The sequence below is a fragment of the Chlorocebus sabaeus genome, chromosome X (assembly GCF_047675955.1).
Source record: "Chlorocebus sabaeus isolate Y175 chromosome X, mChlSab1.0.hap1, whole genome shotgun sequence".
NCBI classification, from domain to species: domain Eukaryota; kingdom Metazoa; phylum Chordata; class Mammalia; order Primates; family Cercopithecidae; genus Chlorocebus; species Chlorocebus sabaeus.
The window spans coordinates 131,470,036-131,498,027 of NC_132933.1; the positions used below are offsets into that span (position 1 = coordinate 131,470,036).

At 36.0% G+C, this 27,992-nt stretch overlaps 1 protein-coding gene across 12 annotated transcripts in view; it reads right to left on the bottom strand.

The window, feature by feature from the left end:
- CNKSR2 (connector enhancer of kinase suppressor of Ras 2) overlaps positions 1–27,992 on the bottom strand; it is a 290,055-nt gene that overhangs the window by 231,776 nt on the left and 30,287 nt on the right. The window lies entirely within an intron of this gene.

Consider the following 27,992-nt stretch of genomic DNA (forward strand, 5'->3'; position numbering starts at 1 on the left):
AATCACTTCATCATACTCATAGTTGTCAGGTACCTAGTTGATTTTCCTCAGCACGTACTGGAAATCTTTATCTCACGTCTGTGCAGTTCTCCTTGCTGACTATTTCATAAAGTATGCCAACAGGCAGGTTCCCCTATTTTTAAATTTATGTGCATCACCTTCTTTCTTTCTTATTTAAACCCCACTTCAGAGGAAGAGGTGTCTTTCCTATTTAAAGCTAATCTGTCTATCTGTACTCTGTAGTCCCATCTCCTGCCACCTTAAGATGACTTCAGTAACTAAAAAAATTAAATTCTCTTTGTTTCAACTATTTCCTATTAATTGACTCATTCTATGTTCAAATCTCTGCCATCTTAAAACAAAACACAAAATCCTTATTTTGATTTCACTGATCATGTGTGCTCCTCACTAGTCTGTCACCCTCTTTGGATTCAAGCCCTTACCCTTATTTCCTCACCTGTGATGCATTCCTTAATCCATTATAATTTGGATTTTACTCAAATCTAAAAGTAGAAATCAGGATTACACGGGGCAATTCATACATGATTGGCTAGGCTATAGATTGAGTCGGTTTCAATCATCTGTGAAGTGGCTTGATACAAATGATGAACTGGACTAACAAAACTAACGCTCTAGAAATTTAAGTAAAGAATACCAAGAAAATGAGGCAATTAGCTGAAACTAAGAGGTCCTCATTGTGTCAAGGAGGGAGACCAGAGGTTATAATGGGCTACACTCCAGCTGAAGTTATGGAGGAGCAGAAATTATAAAAAAATAGAAAAAAACAGAGACGAAATTAGAAAAGATGTACAAAAGAAAGTCAAATTTCCAAACAGAGAGATTATGTAGCCATTGAGAAAGAAAATGAGTCAGTCCTAAAAGCACTGTGATTCCTGACAGGGTCTAGTATAAGGCCACAGATGTCTTTACTATATTCTCAAACTTCCTTAAAGTAACTAGAATTACTTTGTAGCCTCTCTATACAACCTGCTTTTTCTTTCATTCTCCATTAGTATGTGTATACTGCTGAGGGCTGAATTGTTCTCACTGGATATAGCAACGTGAAAGTCACTAGTGACATTCCTGAGAGTTGTTTTCACAGTGATGGCAATAAGCCAGCACCGAATGAGTTGAGGAATCTTCAAAGCAGTCAGGCTACATAAGAGAAGAAAAAAATAAGAGGATATCGAGTTTGTTTTTCTTTCTTAAAGATGCTAAGACTTGAAGATATTTAAATGTCGATAAGAACTGTACATCTCTATTGAAAAAGGAGGGAAGGAGCAGGTAGATGCAGGATGTAGATGCAGGTAGATTAACAGTCTGTGAGTAAGATGAGGGACTCCCTGCCTAATAACTATAAGACAACATTATGGATCTGTGTGAGAGTTCACTGAGATACTTGTAAATAAAATAAACATGTAAATTGATACCATTACAAATATGTGCTGAATACCTAAATGGAGTTGGTACTAATTACAGTGCCACATAGCCAAACAGGATTTATATTTTAAAAGGAAGACTCCAAAGTCAGGAACAAGGGGAAAAATGAAGGAATTATTTGTCAGACACTGCTGTGAATGCTGGAGATAAAAGGGTAAATAAGACACAGACCTCAAGGAATGCAGTACTTGTATTAGGTATTATATGTAACCTAGAGATTATTTAAAGTAGACAGGAGGATTTCATAGGTTATATCCAAATACCATACCATTTTATATAAGGGACATGAGCATTTGCAGAGTTTGGTATCTGTGGGGGTTCCTGGAACCAATCTCCCTCAACTGTTTAGGGTGAAAGGTACAGTGGTCCATAAAACTTGAGGGTTGATCAGACAAAGCAGCATCTAAGAATGAAAACAAAAATGGATCAGAGGACAAGGTAATAATAAGGAAGGCATGACAGACAAGTGTTAAATGCAGCACAGCATTCTAGTAAGATAAGGACTAAAGCACTCTGAGAATTAAGAGATTATCAATGATTTTAGCCAGAACAGTATTAGAATAATGCAAAGAGAAGCCAGACAGACTACGGGATTGAGCAGTGACTGGGAAATGAGAAAGTGAAGGCCTTGCATGTAGAATATTCCTTTAGAAGATTATAGGATAATGGTGAGGATGGGAGTAAACAGAGAGATGCCAAGTAGTGTCAAAGAGACTACTGTTATACCAATTTCAGAAGTGAAGAAACTAAAGGTTAGTGAGACTAGGTAACTCTCTAAGTGTACACAGTAAGTAACTGACAGGAAAACCAAGAATTGAAACCTGGTCCCAGAGGATCCAAAATCTAACCTACTTTGACAATATCACATCATCTCAAGACCAAAAAAAACAAAAACAAAAACAAAACACATCTCAACAATAAAGTGGATTCATACCCTTGCAAAAATAAATGAGTAAATGGAGATAGAAACGTACAATTATTAAAATGAAAAAGAAGAATAACATAGAACATTGGCTAATGAAATCACACTCTTCTAGACCTACCAGAAAAAAAAATTAAAACTACCAAGGACTAAAGTCCATGCTAGCATACTCTTGATGAATTCAATACTGTGTAGAGTACCCAGATGGCATTCAATCTGAAGTTGCATTTGAATGAATGAAAGGGGAAACGTTGCAAATAGTTTTTAGATACTACTGAAACCAATATAATACATGTTGACCTGAGAAACCCCTGTTCTTTATGTTCTTCAAAGGCATCCTTAACAGTCATCCTCCTACAAGCAAGTAGTTGCTCTATAACAAGTGGTATATGATTTGTTTTCACAAGGATTCTCAAGGAAACCAAATAAAATTTTAAAAGGAAGGATAATTTTCTTCTGGGACTGTTCTCATTTACTCTGTCCTAATTTATTTTGAAAAAGGCTACACTTTCAAAAGTTTTATATCAATTCTATATAGAAGAACTGATGCTGAATAATAGTAATACCTTCTATTATTTATGAACTGTATATCATTATCTTGATTTTACAGATAAAAAAATTTAAATTTAGGGACCATGCCTGGGATCCCATAGCTTATAAATGGTAAGGCAAGGTCTAAACCCAAGTCCATCTGACTCTAAATCCATGCTCTTAAAGACTATGCAGAATTAGGAGTGAGGAAGGAATGGAAAGGATGGTTTCCAAACCTCTAGACTGTTTGTTTGTACCATACCAAAAGTCATTATACCAAAAATGTTTTTCTATTTTCCATTTAAAACTTTAAGGTCTTTGTTTAATATGTATTTATTTAAATTATGCTTTGCATGAAAAGGCATTTAAGTATATTGTTTACACACACACAATTCAGGAGGGCAATACAAATTGAAAGTAGATGAGAAAAATATGGTTAGAGGAAAATACGGTTAGTCATAAAGTTGGAGCCAGAATAATGAAAATATAAAAAATTCATACAAATGAAAAATACTAATAGTTTAAAACATTCATTAGATAACAGCAAGCCAGTTTCTCAGAGAAGTCCATCCAGTTTTTTCTTAAATTGATATATAATAATTGTATATACTTATGAGATACATGTGATATTCTGATACATTCATGTGAAGTATAATGATCAAAACAGGGTAATTGGAATATCCATCACCTCAAACACGCCCATCCATTTTTGACACTAAAGTCAGCAAAAATGATTTCTTGTGGGAAGAAATCCTTGTGTAATGTAATAAACAACACCTTCAACAAACTCTTTTGATAAACACAACTATAAGTTCCCATTGGACTGTTTCTTACAGTAAGGCTGAAAATACATTTAAAAAATGTTACGTTGTATTGTAGACCAAATAATAACTGATTATCATGAAGATAGAAACATGTTTATCTTTGCTGGCTTTAAGGATGTTACAATCTATCAACAGGGTTTATAATTCCAGGGAGAAAATAAGTACATAAGTGAAAATAGGCCCCCACAGTAGGAAAGAACATCGGGGCAGGGATGTGGGGAGGAGACCAGGAAGAGACTGACAGCTGAGGCCAAGATTTAGCCACGGTGAAGGTTAGGAAATTTCTTGAAGGCGCAGGAAGGAAGGTCCAGGGTGACTGAGGGAAACCCATGCAGTAGCTGCTGATCCTGCTGGCCCTATGGCTGGGCACCATGGGATTAGGCAGGGCTGAGCTCCTAAGGGCCTAGGAGCAGGGCCTGCAGGTGCCCTGGGGAAATTCCATAAGCATCCACTTATGCAGTGAGGCTTCAGGGAGACCAATATGAGCAGTGCTATGGATACACTCTTCCCAGCAGGAACCTTTGTGAGGCTAGAATTTAAGCTCCAGTATACAAGTTTCTGGAAGAAGAATCCTGAGTGCAAAGTCAAGTCCAGTGGAAAGAAGCAGAAATGCCTGGCCTACATCAAACTTGAGGATAAAATTTTAGGCCAGACGGTCCATTGCCCCATACAGATGCAAGATGGACAGGAGCCTGAAAAGCACCAGGAGATTCAGTGCAGTACAGTGGAGCAGGCCAGCCATGACTCTCACAGCTACTACTTCCCTGGACAATTTGCCTTCTTTTTAAGGCCCTGCTCCCCAGCACAGAACCCTGGACTGAATTTTATTGTGCTCCCCAGACAGCTGCACATGGTAACCAGTGGAATACCCTGCCCTCCTAGTGATGATCCCATTATATCCCGAGCTAATAAAACTACTCTCCAAAAAACAAAGAAAAAAATATTAAAAAAAGATTACCATAGAATTCAGCAATTCCACTTCAGGGTATATACCCAAACAAAACGAAAGCAGATATTTGAAGAGATAGTTGTACACCCATGTTCATAAAAGCATTATTCACAATAGGCAAGAGGTGGAAGCAACCCAAGTGTCCACTGATGTATAAGTAGACAAAGAAAATGTTGGAGGAGGTGGAGCAAGATGGTAGAACAGAAGGCTCCACTAATTGCCTTCCCTAGTGTCTGACAAGGACACCAATTTAATAATTATCTACACAAAAAAGCACCCTCATAGGAACCAAAAATCAGGTGAGCATTCACAGTACCCGGTTTTAACTTCGTATCACTGAAAAAGACACTGAAAACCTAAAAAAAAAAAATTAAAAAAAAAGTCTTAAGCAGTGATGCCACACCTCCCTCAAGCCCAGGCAGTGGTAGGGTGGTTACTAGAGTGTTTCTTTGTGCTGGAGGGAGAGCACAGCAATTTGTGAGGCATTGAACTTACTGCTGTCCTGATAGAGCAGAAAGGAAAACAAGACCAAACTCAGCTGATACCCACCCACAGAGGGAACATTTAAACCAGCCCTAGCCAGAGCGGAATCGTCAGTCCTGGCAGTTGGAACATGAGTTCCCACAAACCTTGCCACCATGGGCTAAAGTGGTCTGAGGATTTAAATAAATGAACTTGAAACACAGTCTAGACCACAAAGATTGCAAATCCTAGGAGAGTCCTAATGCTGAACAGGGCCCAGAGACAGTAGATAGGGGTGACACGCAACATACTAAAACACCAGCCAGGGTGGCCAAGAGTGTGCTGGTATTATCCCTTCCCTAACTCCAGGCTTTACAGCTCATGGCTCCAAAAGAGACTCCTTCCTTCCGCTTGAGGAGAAAAAAAGGGAAGAGTGGGGAAGACTTTATCCTGCATCTTGGATACTAGCTTGGCCCAGTCAGAGTCATGAGGGCCCCTTTCCAGGCCCAAGCTCCTGGATGACATTCCTAGGCATACCCTTGTCCAGAAGGGAATGACCCTATCCTGGCACCATTCATCACCAGCTAACTGAAGAGCCCTTGGGCCCTGAATAAGCAGCAATGATACCCAAGTACTACATCAAGGGTCCTGTGTGAGACTGTGAGACTTGTTGGCTTCAGGTAAGATCCAGCACATTTGCAGCTGTGGTTGACTACAGGGCACAATTCCTTCTGCTTCAAAAAAGCAGAGGGAAAAGGAAAGGGGACTTTGTCTTGTACCTTAGGTACCAGCTCATGTATAAGGGGGTAGAGAACAAAGCAGGTTCTTAGGGTCTACAATTCTAGGACTTGGCTCTCAGATGGATGACATTTCTGGACCTGCCCTGGGCCAGAGGGGAGCCCACTGTCCTTGAAGGGTGAGGCCCAGGCCAGGCAGCATTTGGTACAAGCTAATTGAAGAGACCTTGGGTTTTAAGGAAACAGCAGTGGTAGTTTGACAGTACTCACTGTGGTTTTGTGGTGATGGTGGCCATGGAGGGAGGGAGTTCCTCTGCCTTTGGAAAGGGGAGAGAAGAGTGGGAAGAACTACATCTTGTGGTTTGTGTGTCAGATCAGCCACAGTACAACAGAAAAACAGGTGCACTTCTAAGGTTTTAAATGCTAGTCCCTGGCTCCCAGACAGCACCTCTGGACCCACGCAGGGCCTGGGGAAAATTGCTGCCCTGAAGGGAAGAACACAAGCCTGTTGGCTTTGGCATTTGCTTACTGTAGAGCCCCAGGGTCTTGAGAGAACATAGGCAGTAGCCAGGGAGGGGTTAAAGCAGGCCTTGAGCAACACGTAGTGCTATGTTGGCTTCAGGCATGACCCAGCACAGTCACGGTGGTAGTGGCCACAAGGGTGCTTGTCTCACTCCACCCACAGCTCCAGGTGGCTCACAACAGAGTGAGAGACTGTTTATTTGGGAGACAGTAAGGGAAGAGAACAAAAGTCTCTGCCAGGTAGTCCAGAGAATTATCCCAGATCTTGTCCAAGCATCAAGAAGGCCTCCATGAGTCTATAAGAACCACAGCATCACTGGGCTTGGGGTGCTCCCTGAAGTAGGTACAGCTTAGATCATAACACCTAAGTCCTTTAAAATATCTGGAATGCCTTCCCAAGAAGGATGGGTACAAACAAGTCTTGGCTGCAAAAACTTAATAAATTCCTAACTTTTCAATGCCCAGCAACAGATGAACATCTATGAGTATTAGGACAATTCGGGAAAACATAATCTTATCAAATGAACGAAATAAGGCACCAGGTGCCAATCCTGGAGAAACAAAAGATATGTGACATTTCATGTAGAGAATTCAAAATAACTATTTTGAGGAAACTTAAAGAAATTTCAAGATAACGCAGAGAAGGAATTCAGAATTCTATCAGATAAATTTAACAAAGAGATTAAAATAATTTAAAAGAATCAAGCAGAAATACTGGAGCTGAAAAATGCAATTGTCATACTGAAAAATGCATCAGAGTCCTTTAACAGCAGATTTGGTCAAGCAGAAGAAAGAATTCGTGAGCTTGAAGACTGGCTATTTGAAAATACAGTCAGAGGAGATTTAAAAAAAGAATAAAAAACAATAACCCATGCCTACAGGCACCTCAAAAGGAAATATCTAAGTGTTATTGCCCTTAATCAGGAGGAAGAGGAAGAAGTCAGGGGTAGAAGGTTCATCGAAAGGAATAATAACAGAGAACTTCCCAAACCTAGAGAAATATATCAATACCTAAGTACAAGAAGGTTATAGAACACCAAGCAGAATTAGCCCAAAGAAGACTACCTCAAGGCATTTAATAATCAAATTCCAAAAGTCAAGGATAAAGGATCCTCAAATCAACAAGAGAACACAAACAAACAACATACAATGGAGCTCCAATACATCTAATGACAGAGTTTTCAGTGGAAAACTTACAGGCCAGCAGAGAGTAGCATGACATATTTAAAGTGTCAAAGAAAAAAACTTTTACCCTAGAAGAGCATAAACAGCAAAAATATTCTTCAAACATGAGGGAGAAATAAAGATGTTCCCAAACAAAAGTCGTGATATTTCATCAACATGAGACCTGCCCTGCAAGAAATGCTAAAGGAAGTACTTCAATCAGAAAGAAAAGGACATTATGAGCAATAACTAGTAATCTAAAGGCAAAAAACTCACTGGCAATAATAACCACACAAAAACACAGAATATTATAACACTGTAATTGTGGTGTGTAAACTCCTTTTATCAGTAGAAAGACTAAACAATGAACCAATCAAAAATAAAAACTACAACAGCTTGTCAAGACATAGACAGTACAATAAGATCCAAATAGAAACAACAAAAAGTTAAATAGTGGGAGTATGAAGTTGAGGCGTACAGTTTTTATTAGTTTTCTTTTTGCTTGTTTGTTTGTTAGCACAAACAGGGTTAAGTCCTCATGAGCTTAAAATAATGGTTATTAAGATGCAAGGCTCATGGGAACCTCAAACCAAGAAACTAAATCATTTCAAATGAGGAAAATCACTTTCACTAAAAGGAAGATAGAACAGAAAGAAAGAAGGAAGAGAAGACCACAAAATGGCCAGAAAACAAATCACAAAATGGCAGGAGGAAGTCTTTACTTATCAACAGTAACACTGAATATAAATGGACTAAACTCTCCAATAAAAGGTCATAGAGTGGATGCGTAAATTTAAAAACAAAACAAAACACAGTGAACTGTTGCCTATAAAGAAACGTACTCCACCTATAAAGACACAAATAGAGTGATAATAAAGGAATGGAAAAGATATTCCATGCCAATTGAAACCCAAAAAGAGCAGGAGTAGCTATACTCATATCAGGAAAAATAGATTTCAAGACAAAATCTATACAAAGAGGCAAAATAATAGAATCATAAAGGGGTCAATTCAACAAGAGAATTTCAAATATATATGCAACCAGCACTGGAGAACTCAGATATAAAAGCAAATATCAATGAAGCTAAAGACACAGAGAGTCCCCAATACAATAATAGCTGAAGACTTCAACACCCCACTTTCGGCATTTGACAGATATTCCAGACAGAAATTAACCAAGAAACATTGGACTTTATCTACACTATAGAACAAATAGACCTAACAGATATGTACAGAATATTTCATCCAAAGACTGCAGAAGACACATTCTTTTCTTCAGCAAATGGATCATTCTCAAGGACAGACCACATTAGGTTACAAAACAAGCCTTAAAACATTCAAAAAACCGAAAATACTCTCAAGCATCTTCTTTGACAACAAAAGCATAAAATTAGAAATTGATGACAAGAGGAATTTTGGAAACTATACAAATACATGAAAACTGAACAATACATTCCAAAATGACCAGTGGATCAATGAAGAAAGTAGGAAGGAAATTGAAAAATTTCTTGAAACAAATGATAATGAAAACACAACATACAAAAACCTATGGGATACAGCAAAAGCAGTACTAAGAGGGAAATTTATAGCTATATGTGCTTACATCAAAAAAGAAGAAAAACTTCAAATAAACAACCCAACAATGCATCTTAAAGAACCAGAAAAGAGAGCAAACCAAACCCAAAATACTAGAAGAAATAATAAAGACCATAAACAAATGAAATTGAAATGAAGCAATACAAAAGAGCAATAAAAGAAAAAATTGGCATTTTGAAAAGTTAAACAAAATTGACAAACCTTTGGCTAGACTAAGAAAATAAGAAACAAGACCCAAATAAATAAAATCAGAGGTAAAAATGGACACATTACACTTGATACTGCAGAAATTCAAAGGATCATTAGTGGCTACTATGAGAAACTACATGCCAATAAACTGGAAAATCTTGAAGAAATGAGCAAATTTCTAGACAAAAAGAACCTACCAAGATTGAAACATAAAGAAATCCAAAACTTGAATATGCTAATAACAAGTAACGAGATTGAAGCCATAATAAAAAGTCTCACAGTAAAGAAAAGCCTGGGAGCTGATGGCTTCACAGGTGAATTCTACCAAATATTTAAAGGAGAACTAATACCAATCTGACCCAAACTATTTTGAAAAATAGAAGACAATACGGCCAAACTCATTCCATGAGGCCAGTATTACCCTGACACCAAAACCAAAGACACATTGAAAAAAGAAAACTACAGGCCAATATACCTCATGAATATTGATGCAAAAAACTCAACAAAATACTAGCAAGCCGAATACAGTAATATTAAATACTTTAAAACCATAATTAATCATGACCAAGTATTTATCCCTGGGATGCAAGAATTGTTCAACATATGCAAATCAATCAATGTGATACATCATATCTACAGAATAATGAACAAAAACCATCTGATCATTTCATTTGATGCTGAAAAAGCATTTGATAAAAATCAACTTCCCTGCATGATAAAAACCCTCCAAAAACTGAGTATAGAAGGAACAAACCTTAACATAATAAAAGCCATATATGGCAGTCCCACAGCTAGTATCATACCGAATAGGGAAAAACTGAAAGCCTTTCCTTCAAGATCTGGAACACGACAAGGATGCCCACTGCCACCATCATTATTCAACATAGTGTTGGAAGTCCTAGCTAGAGCAGCCAGGCAAGAGAAATAAATAAACGGCATCCAAATTGGAAAGAAAGAAGTCAAATTATTCTTATTTGCTGATGAGATGATCTTATATTTAGAAAAACCTCAAGAATCCACAAAAAAACTATTATGAGTGATAAATTCAGTAAAGTTGCAGGATACAAAATTAACACACAAAAATCAGTAGCATTTCTACATTCCAACAGTCAACAACCTGAAAGAGAAAATAAAGTAATTTAATTTATAATAGCCCCATATAAAGTTAAACACCTAGGAATCAACTTAACCAAAGAAGTGAAAAATCTCTACAATGAAAACTATAAAACATTGATGCAAGAAATGGAAGAGGCCACGAAAAAAAGGGAAAGATATTTCATGTTAATCGACTGGAAGAATCAATATTGTTAAAATGTCCATACCACTCAAAGCAATCTACAGATTCAAAGCAATCCCTATCAAAATACCAATGACATTCTTCACAGAAATAGAAAAAAAAATCCTAAAATTTATATGGAACCACAAAAGATCCAGAATAGCCAAAGCTATCTTAAGCAAAAAGAACACAACTGGAGGAATCACACACCTGACTTCAAATTATACTACTGAGGTACAGTAAACAAGATAGCATGGTACTGGCATAAAAACACACAGAGACCAGTGGAACAGAATAGAGAACACAGAAACAAATCCACACACCCACAGTGTACTCATTTTTGACAAAAGTGCCAAGGACATACACTGGAGAAGGCCAGTCTCTTTAATAAATGGTTCTGGGAAAACTGGATATCCATGGGCAGAAGAATGAAACTAGATCTATATCTCCCGCTATATACAAAATTCAAAATTGATTAAAGACTTAAATCTAAGACTTCAAACTATGAAACCACTACCAGAAAACATTGCAGAAACTCTCCAGGACATTGGTCTTGGCAAAGATTTCTTGAGTAATACCCCACAATCACAGGCAACCAAAGCAAAAATGAACAAATAGGGTCACATAAGTTAAAAGGCTTCTGCACAGCAAAGGAAACAGTCAACAAAGTGAAGAGACAACCCACAAAACAGGAGAAAATATTTGCAAGCTACACACCTGACAAGGGATTAATAACCAGAATATGTAAGGAGCTCAAACAACTCTATAGGAAAAAAAATCTAACAATCTGGTTAAAAACGGGCAAAAGATTTGAATAGGCAGTTCTCAAAAGACATACAAATGGCCATAAGGCATATGAAAAGGTATTCAGCATCACTGATCATCACGAAGTGCAAAGAAAAACTATAATGAGATAGCATCTCACCCCAGTTAAAATGGCTTATATCCAAAATACAAGCAATAACAAATCCTAGTGAGGATGTGGAGAAAAGGGAACCCTCGTATACTGTTGGTGGGAATGTAAATCAGTACAACCACTATGGAGAATAGTTTAGTGGTTCCTCAAAAAACTAAAAATAGAGCTACCACATGATCCAGCAATCCTACTGCTGGGTATATACCCCAAATAAAGGAAATCAGGATATCAATGAGATATCTGCACTGGGTCCCAGAAGACCCAGTGGCTATTCTGGGTCTTTTGTGGTTCCATATAAATTTTAGGATGTTTTTTTTTTTATATTTCTGTGAAGAATGTCATTGGTATTTTGATAGGGATTTGTTGCAATTCTGCAGTTTGTCGCAGTTCCTTTCACAATAGCCAAGATTTTGAAACAACCTGTGTCCATCAACAGATGAATAAAGAAAATGTGGTACATATACATAATGGAGTAATATTCAGCCATAAAAAAAGAATGAGATCCTGTCATTTGCAACAACATGGTTGGAACTGGAGATCATTACATCAAGTGAAATAAGCTAGGCACAGAAAGACTAACATCAAATGTTCTCACTTATTTGTGGGATCTAAAAATTAAACAGAGTAGAAGGATGATTACCAAACGGTGGGAAGGGCAGTGGTAGGGGGAGGTGAGGGGCAGGTGGAAAAGGTTAATACATATGAAAATATATTTAGAAAGAATGAATAGTTCTACTATTTGACAGCACAACCGAGTGACTACAGTGAATAATTTATTTGTACATTTTATTATAACTAAAATAATATAGTTATATTGTTTGTAACACTAAGGATAAATGCTTGAGGGATGGATACCCCATTCTCCATGATGTGATCATTTCATATTGCATGCCTGTATCAAAACATCTCATGTATCCCATATATACACACCTACTATGTACCCATAAAAATTAAAAATTTTTAAAAATGTTGTATATGTTTTAAAATGTGTATACATTTTTATTCAGCCTTAAAAAGAAAGTGCTGATACATGGTACTGCATGGATCAACCCTGAAGACATTATGCTAGCTGAAATAAGCCATTCACAAAAGGACAGAAACTGTATGATTCCACTTATATGAGGCATGCAGTCGTCATGCAGTCGTCAAATTCAGAGACAGAAAGTAGAATGGGGCTGCCAGAGGCTGAAAGGAGGGATAATAGGGATTGTTGTTTAATGAAGAGTTTCAGTTTTGCAAGATGAAAAGAATTCTGTGAATGGATGCTGAGGTCAGTAGTACAAAAGTGTTAATGTACTTACTGCCAGTGAACTGTACACTTAAAGATGGTTAAGATAGTACATTTGATGATATGTGCATTTTACACTTAAAAATGCAATCGTTAAAATAAAATGACAAATTTTGTATTATCTATATTTTAGTATAAGAAGAAGTACAAATTAAGCAACAGATTAACCTTAAATAGCCTAAATTTGCTCCTTTCAAATTTTAATTAGACCTAAGTATTTTGGGAGGCATATGGGTATGTGAAAGCCACAGCTGTAAGTTACCATTATATATATGATTACAAATGCTATGTCTATCTATGTGTAATCAAACTTCTCTAATAGAAATACAATTTTCTTTTCTATTGAATACAAAAAAATCACTGGTGGCAATGATTTGCTAAATTTAGTACATTCTACATAGAAGTCATCAGTATGATGTCTTACCCAATCCTAATTCATCATGAAAAAATTGCCTAATCATGATGGGACTTAATACGGTTATCTTTTTAAATATTTTCATTTAATATCTAAGAAATATTGAGTGAGGACATGCTGAAAATTGTATGCTAGACATATCAAGGGAAAAAAGAATTTTGTATCTAAATGACATCTAGATGAATTTTAAAGTAATTAGTGTCATGAAGAATTAGTCAGTCATCTTTGCCAAGGTGCTGGGAGAAACTATCTTCTCCAAAGAGGACTTGCCCACGGGCAAGAGGAGACAGTTTTCCAGGTGGGAGGTAAGAGGAAGTGGTAATGAGAACAATGCTAGAGACATGCCACTGTAAAGGGCAAAACTTGTTGATCCAACTTTACTTCTGAGGACACATCTAATCTTGGCTTATCTCAGTCCCAGGATTCCCTAATGCTCCTGATATTTTTAGATTTAAACTAGGTTCCAAAGTCAATAACTGCCTGTTTTTAATTCTTCTACAACACAGACTTCTATATGATTTTCCTAAGGAATGCCTCCCTTCCTGTCCCTAGCATCAGGATGCTCGTCTCAATGCTTTTCTAATTCCTGATACCAACTTTTACTTATTAACTGAACAAATGTTTGTTGAATGCCTATTTTTGAGCCAGGCATTATTCTAGGGAATAAAGAAGAAAAGTGAGCAGAAACAGACATGGCCCCTGCTTTCACTGAGGTAACAGTTTACTGAGAGAGAATCATGTTAAGTAAGTAATCACACAAACAACCCTAACAAGTAATAGAAGGAAAGTAAAGGTACCTGGCATGGTGCTCTAAGAGCCCATAATATGGTGATTTGACCACATGAGAGAGATCAGGGGTAAGTTTTCTGGGAGAAGTGTGGCAAGAACTGACATCTAGAGATGACTGGGAGTTAACTAGCCAAAGAGAGAGGAAAGAGTATTAGACTCTGAAAACAGCAAGGACTCAACAGCTTGGAGATAGGAGGGAGAATATAAGGCATTGAAAGAAGACCACCACGACTGAAGGCTGTGTTCAGACTCGTGTTCTGAAAAACTCTTCTCCAGTTTAACGTGTAGAACAGTGTCTTGTGGCCAGTTTGCCTTTTGCCGCAGAAACGATCATCTTTGGTAGGAGTTAATCTCCCTGCTTGGCACCTTCACTTGGTTCACTATTTTAGCTATGCGAGTTGAAGCTTTTCTACACATGTTCTTTCTTTGGACATTTTATTCCTCTATGACTATCTAAAATTCCTCTTACTCTCCTCTTAGTAAAGGAAGTTAAGGAAAAGATCTACAAGTAGAACTTACTTCATACATTATTTAGAACTATATCCATTGTCTCCTGAATAAGAATTCAAAATCAACAGAAAAATGTGGTAAAAGGTAAATCACCTTCAAAAATGGTAATTCTAGAAAAAACTGTATAGTAATATAGAGGCAAAAAACTGCCTTTAGAAGGTATAGCCGATCATATTAATTCAGACATATGCATCTTATTTAATATGACTGAAATAATTTCCACAAAAGAAAATTTTAGCATAAAAGTACTGCAGAAACAAAGGGCACCATCTACTATTAAACTTAATCTCAATATATCTCCTGTGATCCTTCCCTAATACAAAACAAATCTTATTCATCATTTCAAATCCACACACACACACACACACACAAACACACATTTGCCCACTACAAATGAATGTCAGCATTATTAACTACTCAATAAGTTTACAGAGTCAAACACACACACACACACAAAATCCTTTGGTGTTTTAGAATTTTTTGACTCTTAAAACGTGTTCTAAAATACTGGGCTAATTTAAATACTTAGTCAACATGTACTTTGCATCTAATCACTAAACTATCATTACTTTTATTGAATATTAAAGTTAAAATAAAGCTATCAATTTTAGTATCTTGTCACAAGTAAGGATTTAATGTTAGGATAAAAAGAATCCTACATTTATACAACTACAGTCATTTCTGATTATGTTTCCTAAAAATAATATAAGTGGTGATATTCAATTTTTTGTTTTGTTTTATACATCAGAATCAATTTGTAGCATAGCATAATGAAATTAAAAGCCAAATAATTTCTTTTCACCTATGAAGTAAATTTTACTTGATCCAGGAAAATGGCCATTTTGAATGCCTGTTTTTTCCTCCTAAAATGTATAAAATTTTTCTCAAAATAATTCCAATTTTATTTTAAAATTACAATTTAATTACAAATTTCTAATTACTACTCAAAACATTGTCAGTTTTCCATTGCTTCTCAAATTTTATGTGTATATAAAACATTTGGGGATCTGATTAAACTATAGTAAATTTTGATTTAGTTGGAGTGTGGCCTGAGATTTTGTATTTCTAACAAGCTCCAAAATATTAACATTACTAGAGCAACAATTATCAAAGGCAAAAAGAGACTTTATTTTTTTCAATAAGTGATGAAGTCATCAAATAGGACAATAATGATGACTGGTTTTTTATATATATATATATATATATATATATATATATTTATACACACACATAAGCTTATGTTTCTAGATTATCTAGCCATGCCCTTTTTGCAACTGCCAGCTCCAATTAGAAAATATATGATACTCAAGAATTAACAAATATTTCTCAGAAATGTATAGAAAACAAAGGAACTGTAAGCTAGACAAATTATTACAACTAAATGGAGAGAAAAAGTCTATTCCAAAATAATTTTAATTATGTTTATTTGAATAAATTCCTAATTTCATGTTTTATGGATACTCAGGGAACTTCCTCATTTTCCCAAAAGTGAAGACTGTGGAGAAATTCACCAGGCTAAATGAAAAATTAGTCTCAACCTGCACAATACTGTTATTAATTCTAAAAGAATGTGGCAGAAGTTCTTCAAAAAAGCAAAGAAACCACAAACAATATAAGCTTATGTTCCTTATCAAACATTTCTCAAAGAACTCTGAAAATATGTCTTCTAATATTTTTTAGATTTCCTCTCTACTCAGCAAAATTCTCCTGAGTTATGACAGCATTTTACTATGATCAGTGTTCATTGAGGAAGTGGGGTTTCTCCTTTCACCAATCAAACTGGAAGATGTCAGTTGTAACCACTGCTTTCCCTTGGTTCCCTCTAGACTCCAAATTTTACAAGTGGATAGGAATCAGAAGAAATACCTGAAAGTCAGAAAGGAAGGAGTAAAAAGTTCTGCAGATGCATTTGAATCAGGATGGTGGGGAGAGTGGATATCAAAGCCTTGACTAATACTGTGACTAAGAAACAGCTTGACAGACATATACATATATATATATATATTTTATTTTTTATGTAAGGTTTTCTTTTATTTAAAAGATCATTCACAAAATATCATATCCAAAGGTTTACTTTCTGTCATATAGCTGAATGTGTTAAGTGTTTGGAATTCCATTCTTACATTTAAAAGTCAACTGGATTGCCCAGAACCTGTACTCATCTCTTACCACAGAGACATTTCTTCTCCAGTCACAAATTAACCTCCATAACATCTGTTTCTTAGCACAGCGTAATTGCTTGCCAGGAATTTAAGAACTAACTTCTAGATGACATTTGCAAAGTACAAGTCATGATTTAATACCACATTCATATTGTTGGCAATCCAACAGTTAAAGGAGCTTAATGTTCTTACGATTCTCCTGTGATTACATTACTGCTGAAAAACCTAGTTTCATAGATAGGAGTCTATAAGAGGACAAAAATATATAGACATCATCTTCACTTAGGTCTCAGAATTTAAAAAAACTATCTAACATGATATGTAATTGAAGGTCCTTAGATACTGATGTCATATGATAAGACAAATCTTTTTTAATACCTTCACAAGACATAAAAGGGTAAACAAAAGCTCTTCTCCTAGGGAAAGGAGACTAAGCAAGACAAAAAAGAATGTGGAGTGGAGTGGAGTGGAGGCTGGGGAAGGTTAGGTAAGGGCAAAGATCCAACACATGTAATGACTTTATATTATGTAAAGCACTATCCAAGAAACTTCTGAGCTTAGCTCAACAAGTGTATTTTCACTCACTTTCCTATGAAACTTTGGTCACTGCCTGAAAGCAGCTGTGCAAACAATCTTTTAGTAAGCTCTCCACTGTGTGTTTCAATGAGAAGAAACTGACGGATGCAAGATTTGTATACATATAAATACACTACCATTGCCTGCTACACAGAATTATACTCAAGACAGCTGTAAATCAACCTGTGAAAGAAACCAACTTACCAAGACTCATCCTGGGTAGCCATAGATTAACGGGAATTTCCTGCACTATCCTGCAAATGTTATAAATATAAAAAGTAAAAGCTAATGTTGATAAGAATTGCAAATAATCATGGAGAAAGGTATAGAAAATATTGGTATACGTTTCTAAATTAACATATATGGGAAAGATGATTATTATCTATTTTAAATGTATAGTTGGATCAAAATTCTCATTTCCCAAAGACAATAGTTCACCACTCATAACTTTAAACAGCAGGCTTCTGAATTCAAGGTATTTTTCTAGAAATGAAAAAAATTTCTAAGATCCTAGAGTGAATAAGAACTTTTTATTTTAAAAAAAGAAAATAAGAAATATACTAAAATATGTAACAACACAAGAAAATCTACAATTACTTTTTATTGTCAGCAGCCTCCCAGGAAACATGTTCCTTTGGTTATAGCACTATAGATTAAAAGTCATTTAAGAAGTGTGTGATTCATTCAATAACGATAAAGGCAACTTTAAGTTCCTGTTAAGTTTTCCACACTTTAGTTATGAGCAAAGCACTCTGATCTTGACCTACCAGTGCTATAATCCAAAAAAGGTAAAGAATTCAAAATGGAACCTTGCATTTCTATTCAAAACTGAGTCATGCCATCCATGGAAAATTTTATATATAAAAGAGCTGATTTCATTACTTTTCATGACAATCCAAAATTTTGCCAAGGAGGAGGAAAAAATGACCAAAATTTCTACTTGAATAGGAGGGGGCAAGGGGTTCTTGATAATCTTGTGAGAACACAATAGAAAAAGAAAAAGAAACTAGAGAACAATAAAAAGCATAGCATAGGAAACAGAATAGCTGATCTTCAGAAACTAGTATTCTCTGGAAGAAAATATGGCCCAGGTGCATCTGTCTTAACTACCAAATGTTCTACTATGGCATCTATTCTCCAACACACAGAGTATATTCCAACTTTGAGGTTAACGAGTTCAACTTTGGGCAGTTAATGAATACTTAATTTGGAGACATTTTTTCTGTAATAAAATTTCTTTCTTTTGTCCTTCACTTCAATCTTCTAATAATTCCTGAGTACAACATTAACTACAGTTTTATATTTGTTTCCAAATATCTTACAGCATTAAGATTTATTTTACAAATACTATAGTTCTAATCTATATTCCAAAACCAAAAGCCTTACCTAGTCTGTCAAATTGGAGAAGAGTACTTTTACTCTATGGCTATAACCTACTAATGTCACCAAATCACCAACTGTTACAATGAGGAGCAGAATCAATGAAACTTTTCAACTTATGGTTGTTTCATGGTTTAATTGTTAAGAAAAAAAGAAGATAGCAGAAACAACAACTTTTGTTTTTTTAAAAAAACAGGACTTACATTAGCTAATGAAATAAAAATATTTCCTTTAAATATGTACAGGGAAAGTGATTTGTGATTTGGCAACAGGATTAATATTCAGAAGATCTCAAGAAAATTACAAACTTGTATTTCAAATCATGATTTCTACAAACTAAAGAGATATGATATTGACTCCCCTACTCCTACCTCTTCTTATCTTGACACAAAGGAATGGAGAGGTGAAATCATAAACTTTATGGAATACTTTTTGGCCCAGCTAGGAGTGGTCCAGTGATCACATCTCTCAAATTCTTTATTCTCAGAAGCTTACTTCCAAAGGAATGCATGAAACGGTTTTCAGAAAATTTCTAAATAATGGAGATACATAGTTAGACTCCTTAATAGTTCAATAAAATGTTAACTATATCATCAGTACATATACACAAACTGCTATCAGCTCAAAATAGAATTAGATGTTTTATGGCAAAAACTACATTTTTATTACAAGATCTGAAAGCAAGTTACTTGATAAACTACGTCACCAAGCTTAAATAAAAGATGAAAACTCATCCTCTACATCAGTAGTTCCCAACCTTTTTGGCCCCAGGGACTGGTTTTGTGGAAGACAATTTTTCTGCAGGAAATGGGGGATGGTTTCGGTATGAAACTATTCCACCTCAGATCATCAGGCATTATATTCTCATAAGGAGTACACAACCTAGATCCCTCACATGCTCAGTGCACAACACGGTATACATTCCTATGAGAATCTAAAATGGCACCGGTCATCTGATAGGAGGCAGAAATCAGACTGTAATGCTCGTTCATCAGCCACTCACCTCCTGCTGTGCCGCCCAGTTGCCTAACAGGCCATGAACCAGTACAGGTCCACAGCCCAAGGGTTGGGGACCCTGGGCCTGCTATGTAGAGTCTACATGCTACTCTGCTATGTAGAATCTATATAGCAAGCTAAACCCTTAAGCCTCAGGAATCATGAATGATCATTTCCTAAAACTAACTTTTCTGAACCATTAGGATTTTATACCTTTATTTTTGTTTTTTGTTTTTTGTTTTGCGGGGGGGGAAGGAGTCTCACTCTGTCACCCAGACTGGAGTGCAGTGGCGCAATCTCGGCTCACTGCAAGCTCCGCCTCCTGGGTTCACATCATTCTCCTGCCTCAGCCTCCCAAGTAGCTGGGACTACAGGCGCCTGCCACCACACCCAGCTAATTTTTTGTATTTTTAGTAGAGACGAGGTTTCACCGTGTTAGCCAGGGTGGTCTCGATCTCCTGACCTCGTGATCCGCCCGCCTCGGCCTCCCAAAGTGCTGGGATTACAGGCGTGAGCCACTGCGCCCGGCCTATATTTATTTTTAATTACAAAACTTAATTACAAATTTGAAAGTTAATATATCAATTAACCAGACCTTGTCAAATGCAGAGCACATTTAGAACAATTCAGAATCATCATAATCAATATAATAGTGAAACTCAAGCAGCATTCCTACTAACTAATTTCAAGAATAGTCAACATTGAGCAGTGGTCCTAGCAAATGCAGACAGGGAAGAAAAAGAATTATGGATATTAGATGATTTAAAAAACTATCAACATAGGCATAATATTATTTTCTTAGAAATACCAAGAAAATCAACCAAAGAAAATTTACCAAGAAAATCAACTGAAAAACTTAGACAAATAAGTAAGTTTATTAAGGTAGTCAAATACAAGAGCAGTATTCAATAACTTTCCCATACTCAGCAAAGCCAATTAGAAAATGTAATGAAAAAAATTCTATTCACAATAGGTAAAAAAACCAATAAACTATCTAGGAATAAACCTAAAGAGAAATGTAGATGACATTTATTTTTTAGAAAACTATCAAATTCCACTGAAGGATATAAAAGAAGATCCAACTAAGTAAGAAAGTATGGCACATTCCTGGATAAGAATGCCCAATAGTATATGGATATTAATTTTCTCTAAAGTAACCTATAAATTCAATGAAATCCTAGTCAAGATCCTAATGAGATTATTTTTGTGTGAGCCTTGACAAACTGAACCTAAATTCCATGTGAAAGGAAAAATGGGCAGTAATCAAGAAATATTTGAAAAAGCAAAACATAGGGGTGGGGAAACTTGCCATTCAGATAGCAAACATTCTATAAAGCAACAATAATTCAAAATTCCACTGAAATAGAAAATGGATAAATGCATCCAAAAAGGAAGAATCCAGAAACAGACCTATGCATGTGTATTTTAGTTTACATCACTGAGTTTATCATTTTGAATTTTTATGAAGTTAGCATTTCAAATAAGTGAGGGGAAAATTACCCCATAAGTTGTGTTAGAACGCCAGGCTCTCCATCTGGGAGAAAAAAGTAATGTCAGATCCTCTACTTTACATTGTACTTTTTTTTTTTTTTTTTTTTTTGAGATGGAATTTTGCTCTTGTTGCCCAAGCTGGAGTACAGTGGCACAATCTCGGCTCACTCCAACCTCTGACTACTGGGTTAAGGTGATTCTCCTGCCTCAGCCTCTTGAGCAGCTGGGATTACAGACACGTATCACCATGCCCGACTAATTTTTGTATTTTCAGTAGAGACAGGGTTTCACCATTTTGGCCAGGCTGGTCTTGAACTCCTGACTTCAAATGATCCGCCCACTTCAGCCTCCCAAAGTGCTAGGGTTACAGGTGTGAGCCACCGTGCCTGGCCAGAATATACTGCACATTTTTTAAAATTACATAATAAAAAGCTGACTAAAGGTTTTAAGAAATGAATATATTGGGACAATATATAGGAAAATATTTATATAATATATAAATATGTCTTCCCAAGCAAGATACAACAGTGAGTAGCCACAAAAGGGAAAAAATGACAGAACATTAAAATGTAAATATTGTCCTGTTAAAAGACACTTAGAGGACTTTTGAAGAACTGTACACATATAAACCCTAGCTTCTGATAAAATCTCATCATCCCCCTTTCTCCCGCTTTACTCCTTAAAAAGTTATGCTTCAGTGAGCCACTGTTTCTTATAGAAGCATGTTGCATCTCTCCTATATGGATCCCAGAATAGGCTATATTTTTCTTCAAAGCAAATTCTATGAAAGGTAAGTGATTAGGTACACTGGATCTTTCACCTAATTAAGCTGTTCTTGCAATTTTGTTTACTTTAGCTACATATTGCTGCATGTTTCTATTTATGAAAATAGAGGCTGCAATGAAAGACCCTATGTGGAATAGTTTGTTACACAATGCTATTTTTTGGAAGTAGTTATTTAAAATGTACTATAGTTTACCCTTTGTTCTGCCAAGTAGCATGTGGTATACATGAAATATAACATGACAGAGCAGCTGTATAAAGAACAGAAACGTATACATTAGAGTCAATACCCCTAATTTAGGATAAGATTCTGCATTTAATTATCAGATACTTATTAATACTAAGACCAGCTATGGGACTAAATGCCATTTTTGTATTTCCAGAATAGAATCTAGTTCACAGAAGGTATTTAATACAAGCTGGCATAACGAGTATCCTTTCTGCTTTACTTTAAAATTCAATAAAGATTTAAAGTTACTTTTGTGGGTTTCTATAAATTTTATGTAAGATCTTTTCCTTCCAAAACTTACATTTAGTGAAGAATCACCAATTAACTCTTTTCTCTCTATAACTAAACTTTACGATCATCATAGTCACAGTAGAATTTAACATACTTTCCATATCTCACCATCATGAAATCTGAGTCACCTCTGATATTTTATGAAGTTAGACTAATTGACACTAAAGTTCATATGATAAATTTAGAGTAGAACTGTTTGTTAATGTATATAAACAAATCATGGTAATTAGGAGTGAGTCTACTCTTAAAAGGTGATAACAGTATAAATTTATAATTCTGCCAGTGATGTTTTAAAGAGAATACATGTAGCTGGTGACAAGACTGAGAATACTGATGGAGAATTGGTTTCCCCTATAACAGTTACCTGCAAATAATCACATCTGCCAAATGAGGTGGGGGAGAACCTGCCATATCAGAAGAAAAGTTTCCTATTGTATGTGAAATTTTCCCTAGAAATATATACCAGTGTAAAAATCTTGGGTTTTTTAGTACTTTTGTGGCTTCAATTTTTACGCTTAGATCCCTAATCCACTTGGAGGTTATTCTTGTGTATGCTGCAAGGTATTTAATCGTATCTCTTTCCAAATGGCAATGGACAACCATCTTTTCCCCAATGATCTGAGATGCAAACTTTATCATATAGTAAATTTCTATATGTGCCAGGATCTAGTTCTAGGCTTTCTATTCTATTCCACTGGTATATCTGTCTATGCATGGGCCAGCACCATACTGTTTTTATTATAGAGGTTTTATAATACTTTAATGTCTGGTAAAGCTAATCTTCCCTTATAGTTTTTCAGTGTTTTCTTCGCTCTTCCTGTTCATAGGTTTGATGAACTTAATAGGTTTGATTCAATCATGAGCTGAAGGATTCAACAGATCAATTTAAGAATTATGTCCTAAACATAATTAAAATGGTAAACCAAGCACAAAAAGTTATGTCAAATAAATATAAAAATCTTTATTTACTATTTTAGCATTATCCTCTCTTTTAGCGTAAATACTTAGGAGCTAACTAAATGTCAACTAGTTTCTCGTTCTAACATACTAAAAATGTATTATTATTTATAAAATGTTGTAATTTACATGCTCATTTGCCATGAAAATTTCTATTAGTTGCTAGATTAAAAATGAAAAAAATCTTACAAACATATTGTTTTAAAATACTAAACCTAAGTTGTTCATAACTTCAAATATAGTCTTCAGCATAAACATTTGCATTACCTAACTAAATATAAAAATTTAAAAATCATTTAAAAATATTAATAATTTATTCTAATTTTCTGAATTCTATTGAATAAACAAAAATAGGGGTGTTATAAAGGTTCCTTTTACATGCCCTAGGTTTGCAACTCTATGTCCTTATTTATCCAACAACACAGCATAGAATTGTGGTTATGTACTGCTAACCTACATAAACATGTATGGATGTGGCAACCCTGTTTTTATCCTTCTTTGATCAGTAGAAAAGCACTTCTTTGAACTCAGGTAAGATGAACTAGAGAAAAGTAAGGGTCACTATTGGGTAGGTGTTCTTATTTAATTTGGGAGACAATATGCTTGAGGAAAAATGCATGGTATGCTGCTTCAGAGGACCCTGGGTTCTGATTTTTGAATCCGTCATTTACTAGGAGGTCATTTAATCTGTTTCATCTTCAAAATTGGTTAATAACATCTAACCTAGAGATGCTGCTGTAATGTCCAAATCAAGTCAGTATGAAAAGTGGCTGACACTTAATAGGAACAGTGTGAATAGTTACTATTTGTATAAGTATCTAGTTTTACATTTATTGTACATTAGAAGTTTCCCAGGATCAAAGACCATGCCATTTCTGTTTCTTTTTTCTTCCAGAATGAGCTGTGCAGTGAGCTAAAAACAAAGGTAGTAAAAAAGAAAATGTTTGCTCTGACCGATTCTTAAAATGAAATTAACTAAAAGATAGAGATTGCTGTATGTTATATAGGTTTCTGTACTCTAGACAGTTCTTAGTACACTACTGAAATAGGTACATAGGTGCACATGTATACACATACATACTCTCACTCCAGGACTACATAATTATGAAAGGAAAGGGGAAAAATGGGCAACTGAAAAATGATATGCCATGAACCCACAAGTGGTATTTGTTCGGCTTTGAAAAAGGCCAAAAAATTATTTTCGAGCCAGATCTTTGTAGCTCATGCCATCACCATTTTGGTTAAATGTTTGCACATTTAGATAATGATCGAGAAACACAAACCCATATTACTTCCAATCTAAAAATCCACTGTTTGTTTTTTTTTTAACCACATAACATTAAAAAGTCAAAAGGTTGCTATCTACCCTTACAGAAAATTTTCAGCTATCTTAAGATTCTTTATAGTGGACTATCCAACCTCCTTACTTTCTTCCTGATCATTTCTTAACCCAGTTTTCTAAGCTCATTCATTCTAATACTATTAGTATTGCTGACATCCTGGCTTATAACAGAATTCCTAATTTAACAAATCACTGTTCAGCAAAGATATATCTTGGCCAAAAGGAACAAGCTTGAACAAGGTATAGTTGTATGTTTAAATTCCTGGACTTAAAAGCTAAAAAGGACTAAAATCTTTTAAAACTCTACTTGCATACTTCTAGCACTGCAAAACACTTGTAAGGAAATAAGAAAGAAAGGAGTCATTGAAACATAAAATTTTTAAACGTGATCTTTCATCTGCCCTTTCAGCCCATCCATAATGAAACTTCTAAATTTATACCTGATGTAAATGACGAGTTGATGGGTGCTGACGAGTTGATGGGTGCAGCACACCAACATGGCACAAGTATACATATGTAACAAACCTGCACGTTGTGCACATGTACCCTATAACTTAAAGTGTAATAAAAAAATAAACAAATAAATAAATTTAGGCAAGTTTGTCCAAAAGGAATTAAGACATTTTATTAATTGAAAAATATTTTCTGTATATATTTTGATTTGGTTTTTCATTCAGGCAACAACCTATGAACTTTTTGTTCATAGAACAGCTTTCAATAGAAATGTTTAATCTATACAAACATATAAAAAGGAAATACCTGATATGAAATAAAATGTATCTTTCTTAGGTCTTGAAAAGGAGGAAGAGAAAAAAAAGGAGACCTACAATATTTCTGGCTCTGACCCTAAATTTACATATGACACAAAAGTTTAAGAGTAGTTAGTAGCAGTTGCCTGAGATCAGGTTTTATTAACTAGGGTGATTTCCTTCATGTATTCATTTGAGAAATATTTATTGTGCCCATGTGCCAAATACTATTCTTAAAGTCTTCCAAAACTCAGACAATGCTAAGTCCTAATAAAATATCATGTATAACCAAATGGAAATTATGTGGAGTTCTACATTTCAGAAGTATGACTTTTTTAAATGATCAGAACAGGGCATCCAAGTATATTAAGGCAAAGCACTCTACAGTCAGAAATTTTTGTATGAGCAGACCATGTTGAGTTCAGCTGCCCATTCTTGGATTCTTTATTTCTATGTACATTTTCTCGGTAATCTTTTATTTTTCTCTAATTTCATTATGTAATTTCAGTGAAATTAAATTAGAATGGCTCAAAAATACATTATTTCATTGAACTTAAATTACAGTATTAATTAATTGCAGGTTACTGGCATGATGCCTGGTTATAACAATAATTAGCTTCTACTATGATCTTTGCATATATTATCACCCTCTAACTACAACTCTTCTTTATAGGTGGTGGTGGTGGTGGTGGTGTGGTACTAACAATAGCCAACACTGAACTAGAAAGAACTAAGCACCAGTGACTTATACAACTTTAACATAGACTACATCATTTAAACCTCAGTACTCTTTGAGGTAGGTGTTATTTCTTCATTTTAAAAATGAGAAAATTGAATAACTCAAAGAGCTTATTATGTACCCAAATCCATACAGCCAATAAATAGCAAAGCTGGCATTTAAATATAGGTGTATTTGGCTTCAAAGTCCACACTTTTCCACACTGTAATACAGTGATGATGTATGCTGGTGGTAGTTAGTTACACAATAGTCATGGTAGACAGCCCTGACAGGCCTATTCTTTGGAAGTACAAGTTAACGTGACTTAAAGATTCTAATAAAACTAAGAATGGGGCTATTCTGATCCCCTAAGGAAAAGAATAACTGTACTATCCTAAGAGGTTTTTATAATGGACTAAACGTTTAGAGAAAACTTTTAAAACATTTAAGTACGTAGCAATGTATTTCATTTTACTATTAAAAAACTAACTCACATACAAATAAAAATATTACCCAAACATACAGAATTAGTGCTGTTATAATTAGTAAACTATGTGTTTCAAGTAAGACTACAAAGATAGAGGGACTACAGACTCTAAAATAAATTTCCTTTCATTTGAAGAATATGCAAGTTACTTCCATATAAAAAATACACATAAGGGGTGGCGCCCAAGATGCCCGAATAGGAACAGCTCCAGCCTCCAGCTCCCAGCGCCAGTGACACAGAAGACGGGTGATTTCTGCACTTTCAACTGAGGTAGCGGGTTCATCTCACTGGGGCATGTTGGACAGTCGGCGCTGGTCCGCGGGTGCAGCCCGACCAGCCAGAGCTGAAGCAGGGCTAGGCATTGCCTCACCTGGGAAGCCCAAGGGGAAGGGAATTCCTTTTCCTAGCCAAGGGAAATTGAGACACACAACACCTGGAAAATCAGGTAACTCCCACCCTAATACTGCACTTTACAAAGGGTCTTAGCAAATGGCACACCAGGAGATTATATCCCACACCTGGCCCAGAGGCTCCCACGCCCACAGAGCCTCCCTCATTTCTAGCACAGCAATCAGAGATCTAACTGCAAGGCGGCAGCGAGGCTGGGGGAGGGGCGCCCGCCATTGCTGAGGCTTAAGTAGATAAACGAAGCCGCCAGGAAGCTCGAATTGGGTGGAGCCCACCACAGATCAAGGAGACCAGCCTGCCTCTGTAGACTCCACCTTTGGGACAAGGCATAGCTAAACAAAAAGCAGCAGAAACCTCTGCAGATGTAAAACTCCCTGTCTGACAGCTTTGAAGAGAGCAGTGGTTCTCCCAGCACGGAGGCTGAGACCTGAGAACAGACAGAATGCCTGTTTAAGTGGGTCCCTGACCCCTAAGTAGCCTAACTGGGAGACATCCCCCACTAGGTGCAGACAGACACCTCACACCTCACACAGCTGGGTACACCCTGAGACGAAGCTTCCAGAGCAAGAATCAGACAGCTACAATCGCTGTTCAGCAATATTCTATCTTCTGCAGGCTCTGCTGCTGACATCCAGGCAAAAAGGGTCTGGAGTGGACCTCAAGCAAACTCCAACAGACCTGCAGCTGAGGGTCCTGACTGTTAGAAGGAAAACTAACAAACAGAAAGGACACCCACACCTTCAAAACCCCATCAGTATGTCACCATCATCAAAGACCAAAGGAAGATAAAACCACAAATATGGGGAAAAAACAGGGCAGAAAAGCTGGAAATTCAAAAAATCAGAGCACATCTCCCCCTCCAAAGGAACGCAGCTCATCGCCAGCAACGGAACA